We start from the raw sequence: 21,641 nt of genomic DNA, 5'->3' as shown, positions 1-21,641 counted from the left end.
GATCAAATTCCCATGTCACACATAAGCTCAGACTCTCCAATGTTGTTTGAATAGGTATACAGTGTACCATGCATCGGGTGTTGAAGTGATTACAGAGCAACATGAGATGAAGTGTTTTGCTCAAGAACACAACAGACCACCTGATCTAGGAAATGAAATTACAATCTAGCTATCATGAGTGCAACACCCCAACCATTAGGCCATACACCCTCACACCCTCACATATATTAGCATATAATCATCATCATTTTATGTCTGATTTTTTAGTCTGGGGTGGTATGGTTAGTTTGACAGGATCTCATGAGGTGGAAGACAACATTTTCCTCCTATGTCTCAGTTCTGGCATAGTTTCAGTAGCTGCTAATGCTTTACTGTGTGTACTAGGTGCATTTTACACTAGCTCTGAAGAGGTTGTCTTCCCCTCACTGCAACTTATCATCACCCTCAGTTCTACTTTCACAGCAACCATTGTCCTGTTCTTCATCATCATTGTCTTTATCACTATTATCATCATCATCAATCACTTTTCCATGTGCTATAGGTTAAGCAGATTTCTTATTTCATGATACTATTGCATAAATTTTGGTGAAATAATATATGAAGGATATGTTATCTAATTCTTTTTTTTTTGATAACTGTTATATATTATTTGAGGGATATTTTGCTGATATTTGTAAATCCTTTTGTAGTTTATGAATTTATCTTAACTTGAGACCTTCTGTGTCTTATATTTTTAATATACATATTGTTTTACCTTTGTTTTTAGGGGTATGCTTTAATTCTATTTTAACTTGTAATATTGATTTATTACATAGGCTACTTGTAATCAATCAGTATTTTTAAGTGTGAAGTATAGATTATTGAATCAATTCAGCATATTTATAAAAAAAAATATTAATTGAACCCATTTTGATAAAAAGCAAAATCAATCAGAATGTAAAAGAACATAACTAAATACTGGCAGACATTTAGCTCATCACTGCTAGAAACTGGTCATTTCCATATAGTATTGGCATAAAGTTTGTGAGATGCAGATGGTTATGTTAATGTTAGATCTATGAGAATTTGCAGTTATGTTCTGTCACTGACACTTCAGTGTCTATGACTCACTGGCAGTTCAGTGTCCATTTAACTTTCAGCAACCAAGTTGACATAGCATTTTATGACAGTTCACAAAGTGGTGTAAGTTCAACACTGAGTGATGGTAGCTTTGTAAAACTGACGTGTGATCTATTGTCTTCAATTCTTATGCCCTATCTTGGAAAAGTTACATGTTATAAACTGGTATTAAATTCAGAGTGAAGGGTGACCAGGTCTAATGATCTTTTGACAACCTAAAGGTTACAATATCCAAAAATAAGTACAAGCTCAGGGAATCTTGATAGTTTGCAAAAGGATTAGCTTTAAAAAGTTTCTAGTGAGTAAAAGATAGTGTCAATGAACTCATTTTGTGCATTAGCTATATGTCAGCTGTAGTAATTACTAAGTTGAAGAGCGACAGAGAGATTATTAAACTGCAAAAGTAGGTTCTCAAGATTGACAAATGTCAGGCAGGCAGGGAAAGAAGAAAAGAGTAAGAATGTGAGAATATGATAGTAGGTGTCTCACTGTCTGCCTGTTAGATTTAAGAGGTAGAAGTGATGGTCCTTATGAGAAAAAGCTTTCATGTTTATGTGCAAGTCATGCTATTTTTACTTCTCTTTTTTTCATTTATTGTCCTTTTTATATAAATTGCATTATATATTACAAAACTTTTTTAATGTCATGGGAACCACTTAATACAATTTGTAATATTTTGACAGTCAAATTAAATCAGTTTATTTCTTTATGCCTGTCTGTCTACTTAAGTTTGCAGATAGTTATTTGCTTACAAAAACTCCACTACTCTGTAAATGCACAGTTAGTAAATGTGTTTGAATTTATATTGATTTCTTATAAGAAAACCAAGGCAAAATATTTGTAAGGCAGAAAGATAGTGAAATTGAGTCAATTTCAATCCATGCTTGGGATTTTATTTAACTGGCTTCAAAGAGATGGAAGACTTTGGCAGTATTTGAACTCATAGGTAGACTAACAAAAGTAAACAGTGTAAATGATTTAGTGTGGCATACTGCTGTTCTTGCTTCACGACTTTCTGGTGTAGAAATAAGTATTTAAATAATTTTAGCCATTCTACATGAAACCCGTATCAATTTCAATAAATATACGGTTTCCTCTCTAGATAAATATAACCCCCGCTATTGCATGCAGACATATATGTATTATAGTAAAAATTTTAAGTCTTAATGAATGTTTTAAGGGGAAGCTAATGAGGAAATATTTAGGTCATGTACTCTTGTTACTGAGACCTAAGGATGATTAAAGAAATTTTTGTTATGGTTTTGATTTAAAGGAAGGGTCATTACCAGATACTGGCAAAATCAATATGATTAATGTTCAGTTTAAACCACTTTATATTGGTGTCCATGGGGTAAAACCTGAATGGAAAGGTAATTTCAGAGGGTTTCTGTTCAGGAGAGGAAGTACTAGGAAAGTGGTTAATATGGAGCACAGGGAGGAGATAGATACAATGATAGAGCTTTCATGAGGGAAGCATGCAACTAGCTAGCTCTGAGGAGTAGAGATTGTAGTAGTGGTAAAATATGCAGAATATAGGAATGGCACAATTCTTTGCTTAGAGGCTGGTGAATGAAGTTCTGCTGCAAGAAAAATATTTCAAGCAAATGTTCCAAACTTATCTTAGCACTAATTCTTCTCAGTAATTCTTCTCAGTAAACCATATGAGAGTTTGCTATCTCAGTTAATATATCAGGTCATCCCATAAGTTCTGTCCGAATTTTGAATAAAGAAAACAAATGATCAAATGTTATATTTAAATGAAATTTAATTATCAATGTACTTTTCCTGATTATCTATGACTTCCTTCCATCTATTTACAAGCTTTTTAATCCCATCAATGTAAAACTCTTTTGGTTTCAAAGAGAACTCTGAAATGTCAGTTTCAACCTCCTCCTGGCTTGCGAAAGTTATGTCCCCCAAATGATTCTGTAAACTACAAAACAAATGGTAGTCTGAAGGAGCAAGGTCGAGAGATTAAGGTGGATGAGGAGTTTTTTCCCAACCAACCTCTTCGATCTTCTGTGATGTGATCTTTGCAGTGTGGGGTCACGCATTGTCCTGATGAAACATCACTTTTCGATTCACTAAAGCAGGTCTTTTTTTTCTTCAAAGTTTGGTTCAAACGCTCTAATTGCTGACAGTAGACTTGAGCATTGATTGTTGCATTAGGTGGGAACAATTCAAAGTGAATTACTCCTTTGCAATCCTACCAGATAGAGAGAAGAACCTTTTTCCCATTAAGTTCTCTTCTTGGTTGTTGTTGAGCTTTTTCCCTTTTACCAACCTACTGTTTACGATGTTTAACATTTCTATAGAAGATCCATTTCTCGTCACCAGTCACAAGTCTATACAAAAAGGGCGAAATGAGTTCGCAAGAATGGAGAAAAGAGCAGATGTCAACTCGGGATTTGTGGTTGCTTTTGGACAATTCATGAGGCACCCATTTTCCAAGTTTAGGAACCTTTCCAAGTTGTTGAAGATGATGATGAACAGTTGTATGGTTTGAACTAATCTTTATTGCCAATTCTTCAACTGATAATGCAGGATTTTCTTCAAGTAATGCCTCAAGGAGCTTATCATCAAACTCAACTGAACGTCCTGTTCGATCTTCATCTTCAAGGCTGAAATCTCCACTTCTAAATTTTGCAAACCATCTTCTGCAAGTTCTTTCATTCAAGCATTCTTTCCCAGAAACTGATTGTATGTTTTGAGTCACTTCGGCTGCAGAATTTCCTTTTTTGTACTCATAAAGCATTATGTGCCTCAAATGCTCTTTGGATACTTCCATGTTATAAAGGGTTTTAATCAAAGAAATTTTAATTCTATTATTCTGTAAAATAATATTTAATTAGTTTAAATATACACAAATACATAAAAATAATTTTTAATTCCATTAGACATTCTAAAATACTATTAAATTTCATTCAGTTTTAAAAAAGGTAAAATCGGACAGAACTTATGGGATGACCTGGTATAATGAATATGATCAACAGATGACCTGATATAATGAATATGGTCAACAAAAGGATGAAAAGCAAAGTCGACCTCAGTAGAATTTGAACTCAGAATGTAAAAACAGATGAAATACCACTAAGCATTTTGCCCGACATGTTAAAGTTTCTGCCAGCTCACTGCCTTTAATGAAAATTTATTATATAATGTTCATTTCAAAAAGTTACTGTACACTGTTAATATTTCGTGTGGCTTGCCTTAGCTTCAATAATTGCTTCAATGCACCTGGGAAGAGATGCGTACAAATCCTTCACTATCTTCACAGGAATGAGATGCCATTCTCTGTGGCTGAGCTTCCACAACCCTTCAAGAAGATTGTGTGGATTCTTCTGATGAAATCTTCTTAGTTCTGTTCACATTTACTCGATGATATTAAAGTCAGGGCTCTGAGCTGGCCAATCTTTTTATATGGTAACAGCTTCATCAGCTAGACTCTGTTGTGTTGCATGTGATCTGTGGCATGGAGTTATGTCATGCTGAAAAATGTCACCTTTATCCAAATCTGGTATGAAATTGTCCTTTAGCAACAGGATGTGCTTGGTACTATTCAAGTTACCATCAATTTTAACCATCACTTTTTATGTATCCCCAAAGCATCAGACTCTTCTTACCCTGAAACTTCACTGTTTTGTTATGTAACATGGGTCGTTTTGCTTTCTAATAAGTGAAAATTTGTCAGAAGGCCTCCAAGAAAGCAAAGATCAAAACAGCTAGATATAAGATCCTAACTGTATTGTTTTTATTTTCCAAACATTTGGATTAGCTGAAACAATTTCTAGATGGGTAAGATGTTGGATGAATGAGAAAAGTAATCATCTGTTTTATTGTTTTGAGTTTACATGGACCATGATAGTTTCAGAAAAGAAAGCCAGGTGTTGTTGGAGAATGTTTGTTGAGAGGCAAGTAAGAGTATGCCTGTTAGAGTGGTAAGTGTGCTAGTTTTTGACAGTTGTACTGGTGTAGACTGCCAAATGCAATAATTTGTTGACCATTATGCTTCACTACTCATGTCACTAAGCTCCTGTCATTCAAACTCTCTGCCCATCAAGTTTTGCCATTTCTTTTCCAATCTGGTCTCATTGTGCTCCATAACAAATCTGGTTGGACAGATCTGTGGTGACATCATCATTTGAAAATCCAGGATGTGCTTATATATAATTTTATCAATCTGATTTTTACTGACAGCATTATTCAACCTGAAAGATCCTGTTTATGTTTACAAAGCTTTTCATAATCGGAGAACTAACAGTTAGGATTCAAAGTGAAGCAAAAACCTGCTACATGCCTCTCATGGAGATTTTGTCTTTTGGTTGCAAGGATAATTTTTGTTAAATGTAATTTTTCAACTCCCTATATTACACATAACATGACCATAACATGTGTATATGTGTGTGCACATATAAATAAATCTGTTTATGCACACTAACATTACATATCCATCAAAACATGCTTGCTTCATTTCTTTGTAGTCTTCATGCAGCATCACAGGATGTTAACAAATATTGCACATTCTACTTTTTACTAGAAGAGAGAATAACCTTGTTGTCTGCAAAAATAATAGCTGCTCTTCTATAATCTTCATTTTTCCATCTGCTTTTTCATGCTGGTATGGGTTGAACAGGTCAGCACAGTCTGAGTCAGTTCTTATTTAGAGTCACTGTCCTCCTACATCGGTCAGAATGTCCTGAATGTCCAGAATGTCCTGCTTGCATATTCTACTTTGTGGTAGGGTTCCTGCAGCTGGATGCCTTTCTTGTTACCAACCACTTTACAAAGTGTATTGGGTGTTTTATTATTGTGGTACTAATATTGTTTCCAAATTTTGGCACAAGGGCTGTAAGTTTGGAGCAGTGGGTAAGCTGATTACATTGGCCTCAGTGCTTCACTGGTACTTATTTTATTGACCCTGCAAGGATGAAAGGCAAAGTCAACCTTGGAATTTGAATTCAGATCATAAAAGCAAATGAAATGCTATTAAGCATTTTGCTCATTGTGCTTACGATTCTGCCATCTTGCCACCTTTTGTGGTACTAATATTAACAGTAAGATTAATAAATTCTCTTTCGGTGGAGTTGTCTCATCCTCAACAAAATTAAAGAAGTTCCCCTATTGCATGTGTTGTTTTTTGTTTGTCCATTTCTTTCTTTCTCATGTAACTGACTGTAAAAAGGGATATTTTCTATCATGTTGCTCATACTGTGAAGATTCCTCTCTACTTTGTATTAGTTGAAGTTAAAGAATCTCTTGTCTTACATTGGCCTCTATTCTTACATCTCAAAGTTTAACCTCTTAAACCTTTCAGCAAGGGTTGGGTTACTTTTCCAATAGTCCACAGCAGCGGTAAAGACTACTGGGCATAAGGGTTGCCTCATTTCCTTGATATGGTAAAGAGTTTTCTGGAGAGATCATCTAGTAACCCTTCTAAAATCAGGCTTATCTTATATACAAGCTCTTTCCTTCCTTGAGCCCCCAAGTCCTTGTGCTTTTAAAACCTGGCATCGGCCTTTTCCTATTCATGTTTCAACTGATTTCTTCCAGAGTGAAAGTGAAAAAGAGAGAGAAAGAATCAACTCGTGTGCAGGACTGGTGCTTTAATTATAAACCATGAAAGGATGACAGACATAAATTGACCTCATCAAGAAACAAATTCAAGTGCAGAGAGCCAGAATGAATACCACAGGGAATTCTACCTAATACTCTAGTAACTCTTGTCAACTCACCTGTATGACAAACACACACAGAGACACACATCAAATGAATCTGTTGTAGATACAGTTTTAATGATAATAAATTAAATGGATTAAATAAGAAATGATTGAATGTAGGCAGAACAGATAATCCAAGAAAGATATGCATTTAATATTGGCCTATGAGAAATCTCTAGAAATCAAAATAATCAGCTATGTTTGTATGGTGTGAGTAGAGGAAGTAATCGTTTTGAACAGGTATTTTCTCTCATCATGCACACTTTATATATTATATTTGTATTTTGCTGTTTGATTTTTGCCCGTGCAGACTTCAATTATTAGATTGTTCAGAAAGTTCTGAGCATTTTTAAGCTAAATCTTTTAATGCTTCATTGAACACACCTGAAATGTAACATAGTTAAAACTTTCATGTTGCTTGAAGTGGTAGTGCATCTCTTCTTTGTTCCTGACTAAAAATAAATTTATTTTTCATTCCAGTCACCCATTATTGACATTTGAAATGGATGACTGAAAATTTCATATTCGCCTTGTAATGCTTTCCTTTTCCTAAAAAAAAGGAGAAAATGCTGCAAAGACTTGCAAAAACATTTTATGTTGAAATTTATGGTGATGATGCTGTAGGTGAATCAACTGGTCGAAAATGGTTTGCAAAATTTAAAGCTGGAGAGTTTAGCTTGGAAGATGACAGTCACTGTGGAGGACCTTCAAAATTGGATGAAGATGTTTTGAAGGCAAAAATCGAAGAAAACTCAAGTATCACGACTAGAGAACTTGCAGAGGAGTTGGAAGTTTCTAAAAGTATGGCTCATGAACACCTAGTGAAGCTAGGATACTTTTCTCACTATAATGTAAGGGACCTTCACAAACTCTCAGAAAAGAATTGCTTGGACTGGTATTCTGTTTGTGATATGCTTTTGAAATGGAATCAAAAAATGGCTGGAGATGAAAACTAGATTGTGAACGAAAACATAGTATGAAGAAGATCCTTGAGTTTGTGTAAGAATCCCCCAAAACAGCAACCAAAGATGAATATCCATGCCAAAAAATCTATGCTTTGTGTTTGGGATCATAAAGGCATTATTTATTATGAGCTTCTCCCACAAAACCAGACCATTAATTCTGATGTGTACTGATGTCAACTGGCTAATTTGAACCAACAAATCAAAGAATTGAGGCTGGAGATGATTGCCAACAAGAAAGGGGTAGTGTTCTAATAAGACAACGCCCGTCTACATGAACTTGGCTGGGATCTCTTACTCCATTCACCATATTCTCCTGATACTGTGCCATCTGACTACCACTTGTTTTTTCTCTACAGAACTTATTGCAAGGAAAAACATTTAATGATTTAGATGGAGTTAAAATGCATCTAGATAACTTTTTGTCTTAAAGACCAGTCAAATTTCATGCTAATGGAATATTTAAGTTACCTAATAGATTGGCAAGGGTCATTAATAATAATGGAAATTATTTCATTGAGTAAAATTTATTGAAAGGTCAGTTATTTATATCTCATTTTGCATATTAAAAAACACTCAGAACTTTCTGGATAATCTGATAGTTCTTTTGAAATATGCTTGCTTTTGTTCAGCTCTGCATTAGTCCTATGTTCAGAACGTTTTTGTTATGACTATCCTATCTCTTTTTTCAAACATTGTAGGATTACATTATTCAGTTTGTCCTTCCTGTTTATTTCTTTATTTGAGATGGTAAGGTGTAATTTGAGTGAGATTTGACTAATATTTCTAGCAGGTTAAGGGATCATGTAGAGGCACTCTCATTAGCTTGTTTAAAATCTAGTTATTACATTTATTTGTGAAGATTTTGTATCAAGAGACTAAAACTTATATTTAAGGACTTCAAGGAGCCACTGTGAACTTATTTCAACCTGCTAGAATTAGCAGCTAAATCTCCTTACTGTCTTGAACAAGGCACTGTATCATGTAGTTCTAGATATCCTATGTCAGACAAAAAGACAGGACTGGTTTATTCTGCACAAGCAGGGCTGCCCTAGGGCTAAACAACAATTTTTTTTCTCCTCTCACCCAAGTAATGAAGAAAGTTGACAACCAAAGTTGTATGATAGTGAGAGATCTTTGTTTGGCTAAGTAAGTCTTTATTTAGTTTATATAAATGAGTATTGAGTTATTTGTCAATAAGTTAATGAGCATTTACATGCTACATTAATGAGAGGTGAAAAAAATTTTAATTGCTGTTCTTCACTTAACTTGTTCTACTTTTTCTGTGTTAATGTAGAATAAGCTTGTTGATCATAACAGCTGCAGTAGTAGTAACATTACATGCTAGTTACAAGTGTTTAGTATTGCACTGGCAAATGACTGAAAAATATAATAATAACTGACAGTTTATAGTCTTATTTGACTCTTATCATTTTCATCCTCTCTTCCATCACTGGTGTACAGTGGTGGTTTTTGTCATATGATATGCTACTATGCTGAGTCTCTGGTATATGCAAAATCAAACTTTTGATTATTTCTATACATAATGACTTCATCAAGACTTAATCTTTGTTTCTGAGTGTGTATCATTGGATTTGAAAATAAATTATCAGATTATATCAGGATATTGCAAGAATAGAATTATTAAATAGAAAATTTACCACTCTGGTGGATGTAGCATTCATCTAGTATACCCAGAATATATGCTCTCGGCCTCCATTATATCCCTCAATAAAATGCTGAATGGTTTGTACTTCTGACTTAAATAGATCTCACACTATCTGGTTTGAGAGCAGACAACATCAACATGAATGTGCAAGACAAATGATATCCCAGATTAAAGGAGGAAAGAGACATCTCAGTATGTCGCATACCAGTCTTTTGGTTCCTGTTGACTGACAGCTCTTTAAAATCACAACTTAGTAGTAAAAACTGATCTGGTAAAACAAAGATATATTCTATAGGATATTCTCTTCATCAACTATTAACTAGGGATTTATAAGAATTATAGCACTTTCCAACATTATCACTTTTTTTGGAGTGATAATATTGGAAGTACTTATTCCATATTGTATTATATGACAATATTATATCAGCGATAGAATAAATGTATACACGCACAGTATGTGAACAATCAGATACAGTTGTAATATCTTTGTTGAAAATATTATCGTTGGTGATGTCCTGTACCCGTGTGTGTGTGTGTGTGTGTGTGTGTGTGTGTGTGTGTGTATATATATATATATATATATATATATATTAATTTATATAAGGGCATTACTATACAAGAATGCCTCACGCTAAGAGGGACTCTAAAAGTCAAACTACCATAACACATTTTTACCGAACGCGAGGGAATGTAATTCTCAAAGCTAACCCCCTAAAAACTTTAACTTAATGGTAAATCATGATTTCATAATCAACGCAGTAATTTGCATCTTTTACTCATCAGTACATGTATGGTCAAAACACATAAAAATAAAGGGAATAAATGATGGGTTTTTTTCCCTTATGAGGTTTTTCGACGCTAACTACTTGATAAATTCTTACAAAGACTTTATCCTATTATTGAATTATATATATATATATATATATATATATATATATATATATATAATATTTATTATTTAATTGACTACGACGCATCCATTTCCAAGTAAGTTTATCTTCACCTTTTTGATGCGACAATTTACTCTGTATTCTTTTCTTCCTCCATCCTTCTATAATTAATTCCCTTTTTCTCCCCCTCTCTCCTTCAACATTTTCTATCTGTCTTATTCTCTCTCTCCCCTCTTTCTTGGTTTTTGTTTGGCTTCCTTCTATGTCTCCGTTGTCATTTTTTTGTTCTTAACTTTGACCCTCCATAAATCCTAAATTTTATTTTAGAATTTCTGGGAGCAACTGTCTTTGAAGACTCATATTGTCATTGAATGCTTGAAATGAGTAGTAGATAGACAGCCAACAACAAATAAAGGGTCTTTTATCTGTGTTTACTTGTCCTGTTTTCCATTTTTCTTGTTTATGTATTTCTTGTTATTTGCACCGTTGGTGACGTCCTTATACCCATATATGCATGTGTATGTGTATATATATATATATATATATATATATATATATATATATATATACTAGTGGAGTATCTTGTCATTAATGGGCAGTTTTCACAATAGAATTCCTTGGCATGAGTTGCATTTTTTTCCTTTTTGATGGGGATTTTTCAAATTGTTTTTCACTACATCCTTGCAAATGATGAGAAGAAGCATTTTATGCAAAAAAAGTTTTGAAAAGTTATGAATTCTTTCAAATCCCTCTCCCCTACTCAGTACTAATTTTGGCCAATTTTTTGTTTTACATTATGCACTTAAAAATGAAGGATAAAATAAAAGAAATTTTTGGAAATTGACAATCACTATTACATTCTACATTTCCTTTATTTTCAAACAGAAAATGAAATGTAATTTAACCCTTTCATTACCAACCCAGCTGAAACTGGCTCTGGTTCGGAGTACAAATGTCTTGTTTTCATAAGTTTTGAATTAAAATCTTCCACCAAACCTTAGTCACAATTTATGTTCCTAACACTAGCTGAATGATAACTAAGATATTTTACTAAATTTTTTGTTATATTTAAAGTAATAGAAAGAAACACAGGGCATCTCAAAATAAATACAGTAATGAAAGGGTTAAAAACAATAGTGAAATCTCTTTTTAGTTTTTTTCATTAATCCTACCCCTCCATAAATCCTAAATAAGATGGAAGAAGTTGTGCTGACAACTTTTTCCGTTTCATAAGGGTAATAATACCTAATCTTTCGGCTGTTTTCATGGCTGTACTGCATTCAAAATATAACCTTCTTGTCTGTATAATATGATACACATATGATGCTTCTGAAGACAAAAGAAGTTTGTTTACATATGTTGTTGTATATATATATATATATATATATATATATATACACATACACACGCATATATATGTGTGTGTAGGTATATGCACACACACACATACAGGGTGCGGTGAATAAATTGTCTAAATTACGCAAAAATGAAAATAACACTGACATCTCATTTTAACAGATATATTTACCAAAATTACATAAAAATATCTTGAAATACTAAAGAGTACATTTATTCAATAAAATCGCCATTGGCTTCAACCACAGCCTCCAGACAACTTCAGAATCTCCTGTAGCTCTTCTGGATAGTCTCATTGTTTAAGTTTGTGAATGCTGCCATAATCCTTGCCTTCAATTTATCTTTGGTGTTACAAGGAATTTTGTTGGTCTGTCGCTCGACTGCGCCCCACACATAATAATCAAGGGGGTTGCAGTCTGGGGAGTTATGTAGTCAGATTTTAGGGGTGGTGTGGTCACAGAAATTGTCTGACAGCCTAGACTGGGTTCTCCTGCTTGTGTGGCATGGTGCAGAGTCCTGTTCCAGCAGCCACCCTCTTGACCCAAGGTAGCACTACCTCCTCCAGGCACTTGATGTAAACCTCCATGTTGAGTCTGAGGCTGTGTAGGAAGATGAATGTAGGCATAATGTCACCATCACTAGTGATCACTCCAAACACCATGATGTTGACTGGATGTTTGATTTTTATCACTCTCAGTACATGTTTTGGGGACTTGACAAGCCAAACAGTTCTGTGTGTTCAGCATCTGATCCTAGCAGAAATTTTTCTCGTCTGAGAGAAACCAAAGCATGTTTGGTTGGAGGGTGTGCTAGAGTTTGTTCAAAAGCTTTGTAGCATGGTCTTTCCTCTTGTCCTTGATGGCTTGGGATAAAAATTGGCCCTTCTCATCTTGTTTGAGGAATACTGAATGTCTTCGTGCACTACCTGCCTGATAAGTAACTCAGACATTCCCATGTTCCTGGCGATGGACCTGGTTGACTTGGAGGGATCATTGTCAATAATGGCCTGGATCTCACCAACAAATTCAGGAATTCTTCTCTGATCAGAACAATCAGAGTGAGTTTTCCAAGCTGTTGTACCTTCATAATCACCATTAAACTCATCCAACTCTTTTCAAATCCTCTGCATTGTCCTCATAATAACACCCAAACACTCTGAAATGTTCATATCGAAGCTTCCAAATTTCTGGCAGAGTGAATTGCGTTATGGTGCTATTTTTCTCGCAGATGGTGCCCAACTGACCCTACTATAACTGTGTAGTCAACAAAAATAAACAATGCACAAAATTAAAAATATAAAATAGCGACAATTTAGCCATTGCACCCTATATGTATATATATGCACACACTAGCTGAGTATTCCGTCATTGCCAGGTAATTTTCACAATACCTTGGTGGATTTTCAGAATAGCGCACCTACATAAGTTAGATTTTCTCTGTTTTGATGAGGAATTTTCCAATTTTTCTGTTTTACCACACCCTTAAAAATTATTGGGGGAAGCGTTTTGTGAAAAAAGTTTTGAAAATTAGTGTATTTCTTCAAACCTTACTCCCGACTCAGTACCAATCTTGGCCAATGTTTTTTTGCATTATGCACTAAAAAACAGTGGGAGAAGCCATGAAGGTTAAAAAATTTTTTGGAAACTGATAATCACCATTACATTCCCCACTTCCTTTATTTTCAAACAGAAAATTAAATGTAATTTAAAAACAATAGGGAAATCTTACAAAAAATTTTTCATTAGCCCTGCCCGTCCATAAATCTGGGCCTTTTGAATTTTTTAAAATCATAGTTCAGACATTCTGAATCTGCAGTTTGTTTCTGTTCATAATTTCAAAATAATTTTCAGACAAAAAGCATAGGATCTAAGGGCGATTTAGCTTTTGTTTCTTGCACAACCCACAACTACCTGGTACTTTCCTCATTTCTTTGTCACTCTGACATGTATTGAGGTTTTCCAATATGTTTCTTCCTTTATCCTTCAGTTGTCTATTCAGCCACTTTGAGATCTTTGACCTGTGCCTCGTGAGGGTTTTTCTATCCTTGGGAATCTTGTTTGTCAGTGTGCTGGCCTTTCTTGGATATATTTAGTGCATATAGCTTGCACTGTTGACATAAACTGGCTGAGTTTCAAATCAATGTCTTGCATTCACAAAATGTTGGACCAGTTTTGTTTGTGGATCTCCTTGCGGATTGATACCCATTTTACTTATTGAAATTCAGGTTGGATAAGGCTTGAGTCCTCCTCATAGGGTAAATACCAACAGTTCATACAGGACCATACGTAGTTCAACAATGATGTGATTTGAGAGTGCCATTGACATCACCTTCACATTATGGATAAGGTCCACATTATTTGCAAAGCATAGTTTCAATATGTTTCCCCTGGTTGGCTTGAGTATCACTTGCTCCATGAACAGCTTATTAGTAAGTTCAAGTAATGACTCTATATGCTTTTGTTCATGCAATGTCATCCCAGAGAGGATGTGACCTTCTGGCCATTTAACATGTGGGAGGTTGAAATCACCCAGGAAGAGTATGTTGATATTCTGATCTAGGTTTGTTAATACGTTTGTTAATATCTCTTTGATGTGTTTGAGGCTATCCTCAAATTTGCCATCATATTTTGTGGTATTCAGCGACGATGTATTGTGCATACTACTACATCAACTTGCTTTATATTATTAAAGTATCACAAACTGAGTTTGAGTGTGACAGTACTACAAGAGGTGTGACATCTTCATGGATGTACATAGCAACTCCACTGTGGCTTCTTTCTCTTCTGTCTATACAAAATACAGCATACCCTGGTATGTGCACTTCCACATCTGTTACATTAGTAGCTAGATGCATTTCAGTGAGTGCCATGCATATTGCTTGATTGCATGTAGCAAGCTCCTTTAGATAGAGAATTTTACATCTGTTGCTGAGTTGCAGTAGACCTCCAATGTTCAGTAGGAATATAGGTATGATATCAGGGTAGGTGTTAGTGGTGGCTATCCTGGGCCTGTTACCTGAGGTGGTCTTGTACATTGCATGGCTTTGAGTTTGCATCCTGTGCATCCATGTCAGCCGCTGAGAAGGACTACGTTAAAAAATGACTGTTGTTTGATAGCTGGAGTTCATACAGCTTCTGCATATTGCCTTTTGAATGCATACATTGATCTCTTTCCCATCTCTTTTGAGATACGTTTCTTCATGTTGGTGTACTGTTAGTCTGCAGATCCATGCTTGATGATTTTCCTCTATGTTTTTGCTGGTTTTGTTTCAGGTTACCCTGCTTGTTGTTCTGTTGAGATTTGGAATGGGCAGAGCTGCAGCCCTCTCCCATTTCTCCATGCCAGCAGGTGCCATTTAAGTAAAATTTACATACAACCTGGGCTCTTTCAGTTTCTATCCTTATGCTTCTTCATTTTACCTTTTGGCATTTTGGGTTTTTGTCTTTCTTCTTGTCCTTCCTGTTACTTTTGGACTATATATATATATATACATATATATATGTATGTATGTATCAGTGACATCTCCAGCACTCGGGCTGTTCGGACTTAGCCTGAGTATAAATTTAGTAAAGTGAATGTATATTTGCAAGCTGATTTAATTTCTGCCAAACACTGACTTCAAGTATGTAATTGTAGCTAATAACTTGAGCTCATAAGTTACAGCCCAAGTCATTATCTATAAAGATTAAAAGTAATTCAATTTCAATGTTTTCTTGTAACAATAAATTTCTAAAAAGATTCGGATTTAAATTCCAGCTTATGAAAAGTCTCCATTCCTGCTGGATAATGAAAAATTATCCAGCAACTCTGGTTAATGTGAATGAGCGTGGTAGGTGTAAAACACTAACTGACATCTCTTGTCAAGAGTACAGGTGACAGTCAGGTTGCTGATGTTTGTTGTGCATTCTGCTGTTGTTATTTGATTGGTGGTGTACTGTGCGGTGTAAAGATCACTTGTGTTTTGCTGGGTTGCTTTAATTTTACACTTAACTTAGAAATGGAGAACGAGATAGTGCTACATATAAAATAATACGCCATTTAGGGCTAGAAATATTGTGGAAAAATGTGAAATTCTTCAAGCGGGTATGCATCTTATGCGAAATCTGTGATATGCCTCAGTGATGGAATCTGAAATGAGCCCGAGTGATGCTGGTGACCTGGAGTCGTCTCTGATACACACACACATATGTATATATACATATACATATATGTATGTATGTATGTATATATGTACATAGGTATATATATATGTATGTATATATGTATAAATCATCATCATCATCATCATCGTTTAACGTCCGCTTTCCATGCTAGCATGGGTTGGACGATTTGACTGAGGACTGGTGAAACCGGATGGCAACACCAGGCTCCAATCTAAATTTGGCAGAGTTTCTACAGCTGGATGCCCTTCCTAACGCCAACCACTCAGAGAGTGTAGTAGGTGCTTTTACGTGTCACCTGCACGAAGGCCAGTCAGGCGATACTGGCAACGGCCACGCTCGAAATGGTGTCTTTTATGTGCCACCCGCACAAGAGCCAGTCCAGGGGCACTGGCAACAATCTCGCTCGAAAATCTTACGAAGGCCAGTCAGGCGGTACTGGCAACGGCCACGCTCAAAATGGTGCATCTTATGTGCCACCCGCACAAGAATCAGTCCAGGGGCACTGGCAACGATCTCACTTGGCTTGCCAGGTCTTCTCACGCACAGCACATTTCCAAAGGTCTCGGTCAGTAGTCATCGCCTCGGTGAGGCCCAATGTACGAAGGTCTTGCCTCACCACCTCAGCCCAGGTCTTCCTGGGTCTACCTCTTCCACGGGTTCCCTCAACTGTTAGGGTGTGGCACTTTTTCACGCAGCTATCCTCATCCATTCTCACCACATGTCCATACCAGCACATTCGTCTCTCTTGCACACCACAACTGATGCTTCTAATGTTCAGCTTTTCTCTCAAGATACTTACACTCTGACGGGTATTCACATTGACGTTACACATCCAACGGAGCATACTCGCTTCATTCCTTGCGAGCTTACGCATGTCCTCAGCAGTTACAGCCCATGTTTCACTGCCATGTAGCATGGCTGTTCGTACACATGCGTCATACAGTCTGCCTTTTACTCTGAGTGAGAGTCCCTTTGTCGCCAGCAGAGGTAAGAGCTCTCTAAACTTTGCCCAGGCTATTCTTATTCTAGCAGCTACACTTTCAGCGCACCCACCCCACTACTAACTTGGTCACCCAGATAGCGGAAGCTATCGACTACCTCTAGTTTTTCACCCTGGAATGAGATAGAAGTTGTTTCCTGTTTGTTTACAGTCTTTATTGCACCTGAACATCTGCCACATACAAAATCTAACTTGCTAGTTAACCTGCCTTTGATATTGCTGCACCTCTTATGTGTCCATAGCTTGCACCGGGTACATCTTATAGAGTTACTACCTACTCCTTTTCTACATACTGAGCAGGGTCATCTACTTGAAGGGGTTTGTGTTTTATCTACCTTCCTACTTATTAGGATTTTGGTTTTAGCTAGGTTGACTCTAAGGCCCTTCAATTCTAGACCTTGCTTCCACACCTGAAACTTCTCCTCTAGTTCTGATAGTGACTCCGCAATTAGTGCAAGGTCATCAGCATAGAGGAGCTCCCAGGGGCAACCTGTCTTGAACTCCTCTGTGATTGCCTGGAGGACTATGATAAATAGGAGGGGGCTGAGGACGGAACCTTGGTGGACCCCTACCTCTACCCAGAATTCATTGCTGTACTCATTTCCAACCCTCACCTTACTGGCAGCATCTCTGTACATGGCTCGCACAGCTCTCACTAACCATTCTTCTATCCCAAGTTTCCTCATTGACCACCAGATAAGGGATCGGGGGACCCTGTCAAAGGCTTTCTCCATGTCAACGAAAGCCAGGTACAGAGGTTTATCCTTGGCTAGGTATTTCTCCTGCAGCTGTCTTACTAGAAATAAGGCATCAGTAGTGCTTTTACCTGGCACGAACCCAAACTGCATCTCATCTAAATTGATTCGCTCCCTAATTAGTTGGGCTATGACCCTCTCCCTAACTTTCATAACCTGATCTAACAGCTTGATGCCTCTGTAATTATTTGTATCTAAAGCATCACCTTTACCTTTGTAGCAGTTGACTATGGTGCTGCTACACCAGTCATTGGGTATGACTCCTTCGTGTAACACCTGGTTCGTAATACGGGTGACTAGGCTGTAGCCAACACTGCCAGATATTTTGAGCATCTCTGCAGTGATTCCTGATGGGCCGGGGGCTTTCCATGTCTTCATACTCTTAATTGCTTTATCTACCCTGGTACTATCAACTCGGATAGCTGGTCCTTCTGTTGGGTCGACATACGGCAGGCTCTCTTTCTCCCATTCATTCTCTTTATTAAGCAATCTATCGTAGTTGTATCTCCAGACCTCTTTCTTTGCAGCCTCATTTAGTGCAAGCGTACCATCATCCATGCGAACACATTTCTCTCCTACGACATCACTATTCTCTCTCCTACACTGTCTTGGAACATGAAATACCTCGAGTCTTTGGTCCTCACGGCGCAGAACATTGGCAAATCTTTTCTTATCTGCTTCCCCTCTGGCTAAATAAACTTGTCGCCTAGCCTCCCTTCTGGCACATTGGTACAATTCCCTGCTACCACCATTCTTCCAGTCCTTCCAAGCCTGTTTCTTTTGTCTAATAGCCCTGTCTACCTCCTTGTTCCACCACCACGTTACTCTGGGTCGAGAGGGGACCTTACACCAGCCACAGATCTGGTCGGTGGCTTTCAACAGGTTGTCCCGCAGAAATCTCCAATTGTCTTCCACGTTGTATGATGCTATATCCCCTTCTATTTCGCCAGATGCTCCTCTCCATCTTACTTCCTGGATGCAGCACATATCTACGTGTCTCCGTTCAAGCATCTCAACAATTTCACCAGATCTACCTTTCAGCGTGCCGACGTTGAGAGTGCCAATCCTAACAGTATGGGTGTTGGGGGGTGTGGGCCTGTAGCCCGGGAAGGGGAAAAGCAGTGTCGTGTACCTGAAAAGAAAGCTTGCAATTGGCAGAATTCATAAGCAAAACAGTACCTACAACCTGCAAACATTACTCAAACTTTATGCGCTACCCAAAGGTAGGGGAGGCGATGGCCGAGGCCACTAGATGGCTCCAGGATGACAGAGAAATGAACTTCCGGTGGAGGGGGTGGGATGACAGAGGAGGGGGTGGGAGGGCGGGCGTCACCCACCAGTCAGGAGATAAACTTCTTAATCGTAGATTCTAAATATTTGAGAGACAATGCATAAATCGTAATTTTTAAAAGAGCAATGAAACCTAGATAAATAGAATAGATAAGTAGCATGAATTTAGGAAGCCTTTGTACAAGGAAAGATGGCTATGCTTAGAAAATGAATAAGTATGAATTTAAGACAAATATATATATATATATATATATATGACAGGCTTCTTTCAGTTTTTGTCTACCAAATCCACTCACAAAGCTATGGTTGGCCTGGTGCCATAATAGAAGACACTTGCTTATGGTGCTACACAGGGGTACTGTACCTGGAACCATGTGGTTGGGGAGCAAACTCCTTACCACACACACACACACACACAACAGGCATCTTTTTAAGTTTCAATCAACCAAATTCACTCACAAGACTCTGGTGGTTCTGGGGTTTATAACACTTGCTCAAGGAGCTGAAAACTGGAACTGAACCTAAAACCACATCCTCATTTTCATTTAACGTCCGTTTTGCAAAACAAACTTCTTAACTACACAGCCAAGTCCAGATCTATGACATTCTATTTTTAAACAACTCAAAATTTCTTTGGATAATAAAATGGGATACAGCTTCAAGGATAAGTAGTGGCAGCAGCAGCGGCGGCAGCAGTGGCAGCAGCAGCATGTTGCATGGATAGTTAGGGTAGGCTCCAGTTATACTCAAAAGAGGAACACGTAGATAGCCACAGCATTTTTAGTACAACAGGGAAAAGTCAGCCTATTGCTGCAATAATAATAATAATAATAATAATAATAATAATTATCCTATAAAATATTACCCATTTCAGGTCAAACAATTACATAAGCATCTTTTGATGAAATGTATTTTATAATTTATTAGCAGAAATACCCGGCTTTGCCCGGGTTAAAGAGAATAATGAAATCTAAAAACGCCGTCTAGACTACGCAACCCTCAACTGTTAGTAGCTACGATACCATATTTCTACATTAATAACTCTCCAATCCATGCCAGCATGGAACATAGACATTAAGTGGAATGCCAGTCTCTCATCTAGGAGGGCATTGAAATCAATGTTACCAACTGGGGACTATGTGTGTCGTAGTGATAATAAAAAGACCCAAAGGAGGTCTGCAACGAAATAATTTTACTCAACACTTTGCAAGTGAATCAGTGGAGGCAAAGATGCGTCTCATTTACTTGACAATTTATGCACCACATTGCAGAAATCACAATGTAAGTATATCTGAAAGGGTAGTCTTACACTGTTGTACCGTTGAGTTACAAATAATGCTCATCTGTTATGTTCGGGTTAAAATTTCATCAACATCAAAAATATATGAATTTTCATGGGAGTTATGGCCGTTATACATAGAATATAATTTCCAAATTTCATAAAGATCCGTTCAGTACTTTTGACGTAGTTTTGGATAAGAAAACAAATGACTAATGTGTGTGTTTGTGTGTGATGGGTGTATATATGTATAGATATCTGTATGCATGTATATATATGTATATATATGTACATATTACATGTACATCTATATATATAAAAATGAGAATGTGTGTCTGTCTGTCTGTCTGAATCCCTAAAACTCGAGAACTACGCAACCAATTTCATTCAAATTTTACACATGCTTTACTTAGGGTTCCAGTTGTGTTTTAGTCAAAAAAAATTATTAACTTCTTGCAGAGTTCGAGCACACGGCAACATAATATCTCCTCCACTATTTAAGTATTACGTGTCAAAAGTGAAACAAAAACACTCATGTCAAATACTTTCACTTTAAAAATGAAACTATTCCACTAACTGAAACAATCACATTTCGATACTGTAGTGACAGATACTTTCACAGAGAAAGAGAGAGACAGAAAGAGAGAGAGATGTATATGTATACGTATACATGTATATGTACACCATTTCGATACTGTAATGACAGATACTTTCAGAGAGAGAGAAAGAGAGAGAGAGAGAGATGTATATGTATACATATAGATGTACACGTATCTGTATATATATATATAGATCTATACATACATGTATATGTATACATATGTGTAGATGTATATATATATAGATGTACATGTAATATGTACACATATATACATATATATACATGTATACAGATATCTATACATATATACACCCATCACACACAAACACATGCACACAAACACACACATTAGTCATTTGTTTTCTTATCCAAAACTACGTCAAAAGTACTGAATGGATCTTTATGAAATTTGGAAATTATATTCTTTGCATAACGGCCATAACTCCCATGAAAATTTATATATTTTTGATGTTGATGAAATTTTAACCCGAACATAACAGATGAGCATTATTTAGAAAATGATGTCACACGTTATCGAGGCTACCATTCTTTCTGGATGTGCAAAAGGGGATGACGTCTTTATTCCAAGAATTCCTCTTACTCCATCAGGAGCAGACATTCCTTTTACATTCAGAAGACTACAATTCCCCCTTCGTGTGACTTTTGCCATGTCCATAAACAAATATCAGGGTCAAACACTGTCTGTAGCTGGTCTTCTCTTGGAAGAGCCCTGCTTCTCACATGGACAACTGTATGTTGGCTGCTCAAGAGTGGGCAGCAAAAAAAAACCTATTTGTATATGCTCCACAAGGGAAAACAAGGAACATAGTTTACAATGAG

This window comes from Octopus bimaculoides, chromosome 3, assembly GCF_046866305.1.
Source record: "Octopus bimaculoides isolate indiv1 chromosome 3, ASM4686630v1, whole genome shotgun sequence".
Classification (NCBI taxonomy): Eukaryota; Metazoa; Mollusca; class Cephalopoda; order Octopoda; family Octopodidae; genus Octopus; species Octopus bimaculoides.
The sequence above is the reverse complement of the archived record's forward strand: the minus strand, read 5'-3'. Positions refer to the sequence as shown.